Below are 11,906 nucleotides of genomic sequence, written 5' to 3'. Positions count from 1 at the left end.
TTTGTGTTTCCTGTTTGCTTCCCCAGATTATTCATTCCCAAAATTCCCTCAGTTTTTGTTTTCTTTATTAATTCTTTTTTTTTCCTTTTTTTATTGAGAATAAGAAAAAAAAAGTTTCCGCCCCCCCCCCGCCCCCCCACTCCCCTCTCCCCCCCCCCCCCCCCCCCCCCCCCCCCCCCCCCCCCTATCCAACGAGCAGTCATGGTTCCCTGCCCTGTGGAAAGTCCAAGGTCCTCCCCGCTCCGTCCATGTCTAGGAAGGCGAACATCCAAACTGGCTAGGCTCCCACCAAGCCAGAACATGAAGTAGGATCAGAACCCCTTGCCATTGACCTTGGCTTCTCATCTGTCCTCATTGTTCACCATGATCAGAGAGTCCGGTTTTATCCCATGCTTTTTCAGTCACAGTCCAGCTGGCCTTGGAGGGAGAACACGAGCAAGGATATCAGGACCACGGGGGGTGCACCCACCCACTGAGACAGTGGGGGCTGATCTATTGGGAGCTCACCAAGGCCAGCTGGACTGTGACTTCTTTATTAATTCTATTTACTTTTCAAGTCTTGAACCATTTCCTTTACCTGTTTGATTTTTTTTGGCTTTCTTTTCTTTCTTTGTGTGATTTACTGATTTCTTCCAATTTTTTGTTTTTTCTTTGAAGACTTGAAGGGAATTTTTCATTTCTTCTTAAGAGCCTCTATCATCTTCATAAAGTAATTTGTAAGTTCCTTTACTTCTGCTTTCACTGCATTAGAATCTTCAGGTTTTACTGCTGTAGGATCACTAGGTTCTGATTGTGCCATATTTTTCTTTCAGTTGTTGAATGTATTCTTACACTGGTGTGTACTCATTTTTTTCTTCAAACCTGTATGGCTTGTGCCTGTACCTATTCTTGCAGCTGTTGTGGTTTGCATTTGTGCCTATGTAGTTTGCTGGAGTTGCAGAGGAGTGCTGGCCACAGGGAAGATGTTCAGGTGAGTGGGGTTGGGCAGCAGAGTGTGTCTTGAAAATAATTTTATATTCTGGCATTAATTTGCATATCATCCTTGTTCAGGGACCATGATAATCTTCTCTGTATTCTTCCAATTTTAGGATATGTGCTGCCAAAGTGAGAACCAAAGTATCTTTTGTTGAAGTAGGAGCGGCGGGCGGGGCTGCGTCCCTGGCACCCGGCCGCCCGCATGGCTAGCTTATGCCCGAAATAATTACACGGAAACTGTATTCTATTAAACACTGCCTGGCCCAGCTAGTTCCAGCTTCTTATTGGCTAGCTCTTACATATTGTTCTAACCCATTTCTAATATTCTGTGTAGCCCACGAGCTGGCTTACAAGGGAGGATCTTAACCTGCGTCTGTCTGGAGCGGGAGAATCATGGCGACTCCTACTCAGCTTCTTTTTCCCAGCATCCTGTTCTGTTTTCTCCGCCTACCTAAGGGTTGGCCTATCAAATGGGCCTAGGCAGTTTCTTTATTAATAAGAAATCACTCCCACATCAATCTTTTATGTGATCAAGCTTCCCTCTCTCCTTAAAATATTATGTAAGATATCAAAAAATGGAAACAGTCAAACCCAACTGTAGACCAGCAACCAGGAAAATTACCAGTATAATAAAATATGCAAAGTGTTGCAATAAGTCTCATTCATATGCTGATGGTTAACAGCAGCTATCTAATTGGTGTTAAGGTCCAGGGAACAGGAGGGAAATCATCGTTGGTACTGGAAACCTATCCAGCTTGGCTGTGCTAGAAAATCATCTGCTATCACTATGATGCTAGATCAAGGTAACTCCTTACTACACTTGAAATATTTTCCTTTAACTCACATATAAGTGTTGCTATCACGTCACCATCAAAAATTCTTTTTTTTAGCAAATGAAGACCCATCAAAGAATATCACACTGGACACTATTCAGAGATCTATAAACCATGGTGAGCCACAATTGATATATCTACTTGACAGTTCTTTCTTCTATGGTTCAAAGCACATCATAGAAGAGTGCACAGAATGACTCAGTTTATTTTTAAACATTAAACCATCAAATCAAGTATCTGGTATATGTTAGGCATTCAAAAATGTCAGTTTGCTTTTATCCACCAGATATGTCTAAATAGCATTGTTTAAATGAGTGGAATTGTGTAAATGGGTTGCTTTTCAATTTATCTTATTGTATCACACTATCTCATTAACTTTAGGAGACTTTCTTTGAAGTATATGATCTGTTGTTTACGATTTATAGAGAATAATTATGTATTCTTTACTATAAAGCCTTGTTGCCCCTATTGGAAACATAGATTTATATTACTGTCTATATGGACACACTAAAATTATCTCATTGTATTAAACCTAAAACCCTATTGATGAATAAATCATACAGAAAGCAAAAATTAAATATTTGAGTCATACTTAGACAGCTTGTAGAATAAGCCACACAAAAACTATAGAACATTACACAATTATTTCATACCTGTTTCTTACCCAAACTATACACAGTAATAATTTCTGCCAACTGGAAACATAAAATTAGCATTTTATAATCCAAGAAAAAATTTTGAAAATGTTATTATTACTGTCATCTTAAAATATAATCTAACAACATGTAAGTGCTCTCCAAAATATTTAAATTACTTTCAACAGAGAGAAAAAGTTTAATTGTAGCTCTACTAAGAACTAGATATTTTAAAATGTTCAAGTAATCATTTCCATAGCAAAAAAAGTTTTTACCATTATGAATTAATTTTAAGACATTATATGTTTTATACAATGTTGTAGTTTCCATAATATACAAACAGGCCTCTGGCTGTTTGAAACCCAAGCAGTCCTCAATTACGTTGAGAAGGGATTCAGAAGAAATATCACCCATATTTTATAGCTTTAAGTAGTTTAAAATTTGGGCTTGGAATACATATCATTGAACAAGCACTTGTCTACCATGGGGGAAGCTGTATGTTGAAATCTTAGCACATAACAATAGTTTTTAATCTAACTTATAAGGAAGGATGGCATGATTAAAACATGCTATACAGTCAAGCAATAGTTTAGTGACTCAAGTAAGCTATACAATTTGAACTGAAAATATTCCTCTAGTTTGATGGAGAGAAAATAATCTTCAAATCTACCAAGATTAGAATTTTGCTAAAAATATGACAGTCCAATAAACAAAGGGGGATAATGGACTTATAAAACCATAAGCATGGAAGTAGCAAAGTCATTAACAGACAATTGAATGTAGTGCAACATTGTGGAAGGAGCAGAACACATGTCAGTGTAGATTCAGGTACAGAATTGGATTAGAATGTTTTTAAAGAAAGGAACATAAGCATAATAGTTAGTATCAATGTCTCTTTTTGACAGTATTCTATGGAAGACATAAACATATGTCTAGTTAAGCTAGATCAGGAGCCAATGACAGACCAAAGTAAAGATATCTCCAAAGCCTAATTGCCTTTTTGTTGTTGCTGTTTTGTTTTGTTTTGTTTTGTTTTTCAAGACAGGGTTTCTCTGTAGCTTTGGAGCAAGACCAGGCTGGCCTTGATCTCACAGAGATCCTCCTGCCTCTGCTTCCCAAGTGCTGGGATTAAAGGCGTGAGCCACCAGGGCGTGGTTCCCAAAGCCTAATTGGCAAACCAATAAATTTATTGAGTTTATTTGCAGGAATATAAGTTAGGGATTACTTATAGAAGCACAAATGGTTCATAAACTACTTCACTGCCAAAGACCACCACAGAAGGAAAGCCGGAAACTAGAAACACACTGCACAGATTGCAGACAGCTGGAAAAGTGTACTTTCCAGATAGTTTGATTATTCTGTACTCTTTTCAGGAAGTTCTGCTGGACTCTACTTCTAGTTAGTTCCTCCTTTCTCTTTCTTCTAGGCAATTTTGTTGATCACTGTGTCTTCTATGTACTTAAGCTTGTTTGAGAATCTTCTAGGTATGTCAGGTTATATGAGAGAATCTCTAATCAGTTCTTATGGTTTATATATATATATATATATATTTGGAAATGGAGTAACCTAGTTAATCTGGACAGTTCCAGATATTTTCTGAAGATGTGTTGGAAGTGTCTACTTCCCGGACTTAATGAACTTTCCTGCAGTGTGAGATATTTTAGCTCCCCTCAGGATTTAATTGATGTCTTAATGAGCTTTCCACCAAGGTAGAAGTTTTTATCTAATACGAACTTGTTTCATAGCATATTTTAGGAAATATCAAAGAATGATGTACATGACCCAAGATTTTTGCACTAATTCACAGTTCTCTTAAAATAAAAGTATAAAAAATACTTCATTTATTAAGTGAACTATAGAACCTATTTCAAAAAACATATTTGTCATTAAAATATTTATTATTTTTATATTTATTCATTTTTATCTGTATATAAGTGGAATGATGCATGTGTCACTTTGTGTGTGTGGAAGACAGATGCCTTGAACTCAAGTTTCAGGCACAGATTCAAGTGCCCTTAAATGCTGAGCCATGTCATTTAATCCTGTGATTAATTTTATTCAGCTTAATTTTGTATTTTTATAGATGCACTAAATTTTGTAAAACTAACATTTTGATAATAAATAACTTCCAGAAGAAAAATAGTAGAATAAAATGATTTTATTTTATTTTGTTATTTGTTTTTATATAAACAATGGTCATATTATATACATGCCATTTTTCTTTATAAAAAACTTAACTTTAATCAAACTACTAAAATGATGAGTGGAATATGAAATCATCAAATGATTCCATCCCATATTACAAACAGAGTCTGTCTTAAATGATTCAGAGGAAACACTCCAGTGATATTGTGATGCATAAGCAGGTGTAGATGTGAGATACTGTTTCTTTAACACTTTATCATTTTATGACATTTTAATTTCCCAGTGAGTATGATTAATATTACTTGGAAATAATTTATCACTAACACTAATTCAAATGGTAGATCATCTCTAAAAATCAGTTGGCAGTGAACCTGATATCCTGCTGATGTCCTACCAATTTAATGCATTAACATACTCTCTCATTAATACTATGTTTATCCTTGTTGACAGATATCACATTTCCTGATTTTCAAGAGTGTGTCCCTCTGGTTCAAAGGCATCTTGGTCTTTAGAAAAATAAATTATGTTAAGGAAAAAGACTGATGGTTGCAAGCTTGTTTTTGTCAATGTGTTTAAAACAATCAATGTTGAAGTGTTCCTGTGGTGTTTCTTTTGCTATGAAAGGATTAATACAGTGAATCAAGTGGTATCCAAAAATCAAAGTCTCTCTTGTTTTCATTTCAAATTTGGCTTTAAGTTTCATTGATAATATGTGTAGGCTATACATAGAAGCTGAAAATAAATCGTTTGCCAATTTTTCCAAAATTGCCTGGCTATGTCTCATGCAATGTGAACAGAAAGATACAGGTAATGGTTTTGAGCCACCGTAAGAAAAAGAGCAAACTTACCAAAATCTTGTGATTATCCCAGTTTCTTATGAATGCAAGATTTATTTGCAATTCTTCATTTAGGCCAACAGCCTAAACCATTAATAGGTTACTGACTCCAGTGATAAAGACATAAAACATGTCGAGATGAAGTCTAGTCTATAATCTGCAAATATTTCTCAGTATCAGTATTCATTATACAGTTAAAGTAAGATGTGGAGAGATATGACTGTCTTCCCTTTCTTACTAATGCCAACAATCTCTTGTAAACAAGCACTAACTATTTCTGTTTTTTTTTTTTTTTTTTTTTTTTTTTTTACCAAAAGTATATTGGCAGTACATTAGTCTCTGATCTCTATGAATTTTACAGCTTTTTTCAAACCAACTAATAATAATATGAATTAATTTGTAATTAAGTTAATGTGATAGTATGGGGTATAAAGCTAAAAGCCTTTTCCTGATCAAGATCTAATGTCCTCCTAGGCATGTACAGTTACCAAATGCAATTTCATTTTCTACAATAAATCACCATAAGATGAGTTCTGAGAAGCATATCTACTTATTTTCAGATTGCATGTTGTTTTTTTATCCTGAAATATATTCAACACCACCTGAGGAAAACAGTAATTAGATTAGAATTTCCAGGATATTACTTGGAATTTTTGACGTGATAACTGATCTGATTAATATAAAGAGATATGATATGAATCCAAATTAAGTCTTTTAGTTTCCCATATTGAATCTTTGGACAAACTATCAACTATGCTGGATCTAGTCTGGTGGTTCTCAGAAGGGAATGTTTGATGTGTGAGTCATAATAAAAATTAGTCAGTGGTTTTTCCATTTTATGACTATGTTCAGACAGTATCTGATGACCAAATATGTTTGAATATCGTGGAATATTATTTTAAGATGTGCTACATTTATGGGGTGAAATATTTATTTATTGATGCAAAGGTGAGTTGCATTCTTTTATGTTGCATTTGTTTAACTGTGCAAAGCTGTGTTACTTTGATTGTATAAAACACCTGATTGGTCTAATAAAGAGCTGAATCATGGCTGTCACACAGACAGAATAAGAAAATGGAGAACTCTTGGGAGAGAGGGTCAAGTTGTGGAAACAGATGGGTCAACCACACAGCCACAGAGTAAGAGTGAAAGTAGGATTACAGAAGAGAAGGAAAAAGCCCAGAAATAAAAGGTATATGGTATAATTTAAGTTAAAAAAAACTGGATGGAAACAAATCAAGCTAAGGCTGGAAATATATAACAAATATTAAGCTTCTGTGTTTGATTTATTTGGGAGTTGGGTGGTGGGCCCCCAAAGAGGCAAGAGTAAAACAGCTAACAACTATTGAAATTGTTTTTGCAACTGATACTGAAATAGGTCAAATTCATCATTGCTAGTAAGTATTACTGGTTACTCTTTCTTCATGACCTATAAAATAAAACACAAATGACAGAAAACAATTATATATCATTCATTTATTACCTCTCCCTTCTCTATTAGATGAATGACATATTAATTCTAATCTTCATATGCATCCCCATTTATATACAAAAAAATTAAAAGCTTGTAGAGGCCATGTTTCCTGTCATAATTTGTAGAAGAAACGGCAGGCTGCTTTCCCTGCCATCCCGGCTCCTGGCTGCCTGGCTAGCTTATGCCCCAAAATAATTACATGGAAACTGTATTCTTTTAAACACTGCTTGTCCCATTAGCTCTAGCCTATTACAGGCTAATTCTCACATCTTGATTAACCCATTTCTAATAAACTGTGTAGCACCACGAGGTGGTGTCTTACTGGGAAGGATCTTAACCTGCATCCATCTCAGAGAGGAGAGCTATGGCGACTGCCTGAATCTGCTTCTTTCTCCCAGCATTCTTTTCTGTCTACTCCGCCTATCTAAATTCTGCCCTATCAGGCCAAGCAGTTTTCTTTATTAATTAAGCAATGAAAGCAACAGATAGAAGACCCACCTACATCAATAGTTTGTTAATAAATAATGGGGAAAATATTGTAGTAGAGTTTGGAGCAATAAGGAATGTCATATTGCTTTCATTATACCATAATATATATGTATATGTATATGTATATGTATATGTATATGTATATGTATATATATATATAATTGTATGATACAGTGTCTCATTGTGTAGCCTTCGTTGGACTGGAGCTTGCTATATAGCTCAGACTAGCTTAGAAATTTTTAAAACCCACATTTCCTGTATCTGCTTTTTAGTAAGAAGAGGTAGCTTGTTTGTTCCTGGCTGCTCAGCCCCAAAATAACCACACAGAAACTGTATTAATTAAATCAATTCTTGGCCCATTAGCTCTAGCTTCTTATTTGCAAACTCTTACATTTTAATTTAACCCATTTCTAGTAATCTGTGTATCGCCACATGTCTGTGGCTTACTGGGTAAAGTCTGATTCTGCCTCCTTTCTCCCAGCATTCCATTTAGTTTCCCCCTCCTCGCTCTTCTCTACCCTACCACAGGCCCAAAACAGCTTTTGTATTAACCAATGGTATTCACAACATACAGAGGAGAATCCAACATCATTCTTTGAAAATGCTGGTGTTAAAGTCATTTGCCACCACTCTCAGCTCCCATTATATAACTAAACTGATGGTGAGATGTGAGAAATTTCTGAGTCCCATAAATGTTGAAGAAATATGGAAATTTTATATTTCTAAAGAGGTGTAACACCACTATTTATCATTTATACTTTCTTATCAGAATATAATATGTGAAATAATAAGAATTTCTACTGTAAGTCATTATGTATTGAGATTATTGGTGGGAAATTAACATTTAGCTTGAGGAAGGAAGAATAATAATCTCCTAGAGAAATAAATAGTTTAGTCCCTGGAATTTGTGAGTATTACATTTAATGAAAATGTTAATGATGTAATTGCATATTTGATTAAATCTAGATGTACATTCTATTCTTGAATGGAATTCAAGTATGGAATTTTAATATAATCATATGATACCATAAAAATGAAAGTTTCATAAAGAAAACTGGTAGACAAAATTGTGAAATTGTGAAGATTAAAAATGAAATGTTTGGGTCTCACGATTTAAACAGGAAGATGGTAGTAAAGTAATGTAGTTCTAAAGTATTCCAACTAGAAAAGAAGGAAGTCCATTTTATGGCACAAATAATCAAAATGAAAATGTAAATAATCAGACAAACAAATTCAACCCAAAGATTTGCTTTTTATAACGGTAAACTTGTTTAATTTATAGCTCCATAAGATACATAAGTTACTCTTGGCCTATGGAGCTGTATGGTAATAATGTTTTATTAAAAGTTTCCACAGTGTAACAATTAGATTGATAGTAGAAAACTAATGAATAAGAGTTTTTTTTTAAAGACATATTTCATCTAGTACACATGCTGATATACACAATTCTTTTATTTCACACATTGTTATTGTGTTACTATGATCACTACTAAGACTTTATGAACACTTAAACAAGATAAAAATTTTAGGTATTCATATTCTCTTTCTCCCTGATTCTCAGTTTCTTTTTCTTTTCTAATGTGGTTTTCAGAGACCTTATTTTGATTTGGCCCCTAAAGTTTTCATAATTCACACAACTTTATCATTGCCTGTATGTACTAACTGCCATATTAGGCACAGTCTACTTGTAATATACTTGTATCAGTTTATGATTTATTTTCATATTACATACAAAATATTGAAATCTATACGTCTACTCAAGAAGTTATTGCAAAGAAAGTCAGAGGACTTTGTGGGGACCTGAATACTATTGAATAGCAAAATTTATTTGCACAGAATTTCCTTCTACATACTTATGTTTAAACAGATAGACAAATGGTACTCTCAGCCTTAGTTAGGGAATCTTCTGTCAGTAATTGTGGAAGAATGTAGAAACTCTCAGTTACAGAAGTTGCTGAGGTTATGATGCAGATAAGTGCTCAAACTTGAACAAGCCATTTATACAATCTGTATAAGGCTTATTGAACACTATGGAAGATGAGAATAGAAACAACTAAAAACCCTCGTGCCAGGATTTACCTTGATGCTTGTACTGGCTTTTTGGGAACCTATTCTCTTTGGATGGATTCCTTGCTCTGCTTAGATATAGTAGGGAAGGCCTTGAGCCTTCCCCAAAGCAATGTGCCTTACCCTCTCTGAGGAGTAGATAGGGATGGGGTGGGGGAAAAGGTAGAGAGGATGGGAGGAGGGAAGTGAGTGGGAAATAGGATTAATGAAAAAAAAAGTTTGTTTTCTTAAAAAAAAAAAAAAACCCTGAAGATAGAAACAGTGAAGATGGGGGAACAAAACGAACCAGAGTATTCTCAGAAGATGAAATACAAATGACTGAGAGACACACTTTAAAAATATTCTGCACCCTTTAGCCATGAGGAAAATGCAAATTAAATATATTTTGGGATTTCCTCTTACCCCCATAATAATAATAATGGATAAGATTTCAGTTTAAAAAAAAAAAAAACTACAACAAATCTTGACATGGATATGGTGATAGTTAAACACGTATTTGCTGTTTATGGGATTACAGACCATTGCAGCCATTGTGAAAACCAACATGGATGTTGTTTTGATATCTTGATGCAGAAATAACTAATATTATATATTCATACAATATATTTTATATATTATAATTAATATATAATAACTAATATATGTATAATCAGGCAAAGTTGGGCAAAATAATGTTGAAATAGCAAAAATAAGGGTTGAAGCAAATATTTTTATTATCATTTTATGAATTAAGAAATTGAGACTATATTTTTCTAATATACATAGTAAGTTGCTAAACTGTGATTTGAACTTTTCTGCATTATTAAAAAGATAGTATTTTAATGCCATCTCTTTATGCCAACTCACCTGCACTAATTGTATAATATCATAGTAACATATACTCTTGAAACCTTGCTATCTATGATAATATTCACATACCAAAAGAATATTAGTAAGGGAAATATAAATATAAAGTAAGCAATATAATTAGTAATACAATATAATGTAAATATATGGTATATATTTTGATTTTACTGATAGAATATAGATTAAAGAATAAATCAAATGCTATTGTTCACTAATTACACATTATTAAACAATATACCATGCTCTTACAACCACACAAAATATATAGGTGATTTTAATACACAAAATATTTTTTATTGGCAATTCTGTGTCAGTTTCCAAGGGGAATAATTTCTTATAATCTCTCCTTACAGCTTCCATTTTTACGTAAGTAGAATAACACATAAGTACAATATCATAAATGGAAACATAGAGTCAGTAAATAACACTCATGATGGCTCTTCTTAAGGTAACACAATCATTGTGAGAGCCACATAGTTTTCCCTTTTCATTTCTTTTTTCAGTCTCATTTTATTAGATTTGTGTACTGTGATTGTTATCATACATTCACGTATTCAAGCATAATTAATTTAGATTTGGTCATAAACATTTGTTACATATCACTATTATGTTTGTAAAATAACTGCCTAATAAAACTTTATATCAGTAGTAAAGAATACATGTTCAGCACTGTTCCTCACTGTATATCATTCACTATTATCACTACACAAATCAGATACTGTACTTCCTCCCTAGAAACTTTTTTCACTGTTTACATGTACTGTGAACCACAATAGCCCTGTTGCACATATTCAGTAGTCCATTCTTCATATTCATATAAAGAAATCATTGTTTACACATATGTCATAGTTTAGAGAAATTGATGCAGAGACAGATTAGGTAATTCTTGCTGCATAACATAACACAAGTATTGACTGTGATGGGGTTGAGATTTATTGTGGAAAGCCAGATACAAGCACCCAGGCTCTCAATCACTTAAATGGTTTACATTCAGCACATTTTCACATGGATTGCTTGGTCTTCATCATTTTATTTTCTCCTTTTAGCTCTCAATTCATGCTAAATTTTTTCTTGAGTGCATAGAATTTGCTTGGATTTGATAGAAATCTTTATATACTAAATATACTGGCCTCTTTTCCCATATGTGTTTCAATTAATTTTTTAGCTTTTTATTTGCTTTCCTTTTACTTCATTTTTTTATTATAAAAGTATTTAATATGCTCAAAACTCATTTAATAGTTGAGAATTTCTTATCTATTCAAAATCATTTAATTATTTAAGTCTTATACCTTCTCTATTTTAATATTTGTTGGGATTTGTAACACATTTACAAGAATTCTTTTGTTAAAAACTTTAAATCATCTGCACCATAATAACTACACACATAAAGAAGGAATTTCAATTTCTCTTTTTTCTTTCTAAATATTCTCTATTTCTTTATTATTGTTTATTAACAGATTTCCAGAAAATCTGTAATTTTCCTCTCCAATCATTATAAAAATCTAAAGACTGAAATAAATTTTATTGTCTAAAATCAAGTGTATAAACAGTGTTGCATTTATGGTAAAATTTGTTGTAGGGATAAGCCCTCCCCTTGGGGGCGGGC

At 33.5% G+C, this 11,906-nt stretch overlaps 1 non-coding gene across 1 annotated transcript; it reads right to left on the bottom strand.

Moving 5' to 3' along the window:
- Positions 1 to 1,003: 1,003 nt before the first annotated feature.
- On the bottom strand, positions 1,004 to 1,112 carry LOC126486588 (U6 spliceosomal RNA). The gene has a single exon (XR_007588160.1). It is a non-coding gene; the product is annotated as a U6 spliceosomal RNA (small nuclear RNA).
- Positions 1,113 to 11,906: the final 10,794 nt, after the last annotated feature.

Source organism: Alexandromys fortis, unplaced genomic scaffold (assembly GCF_014885135.2).
Source record: "Alexandromys fortis isolate MF-2015 unplaced genomic scaffold, M_Fortis_MF-2015_v1.1 scaffold_114, whole genome shotgun sequence".
In the NCBI taxonomy this organism is placed as follows: Eukaryota; Metazoa; Chordata; class Mammalia; order Rodentia; family Cricetidae; genus Alexandromys; species Alexandromys fortis.
The sequence above is the reverse complement of the archived record's forward strand: the minus strand, read 5'-3'. Positions and strand labels throughout refer to the sequence as shown.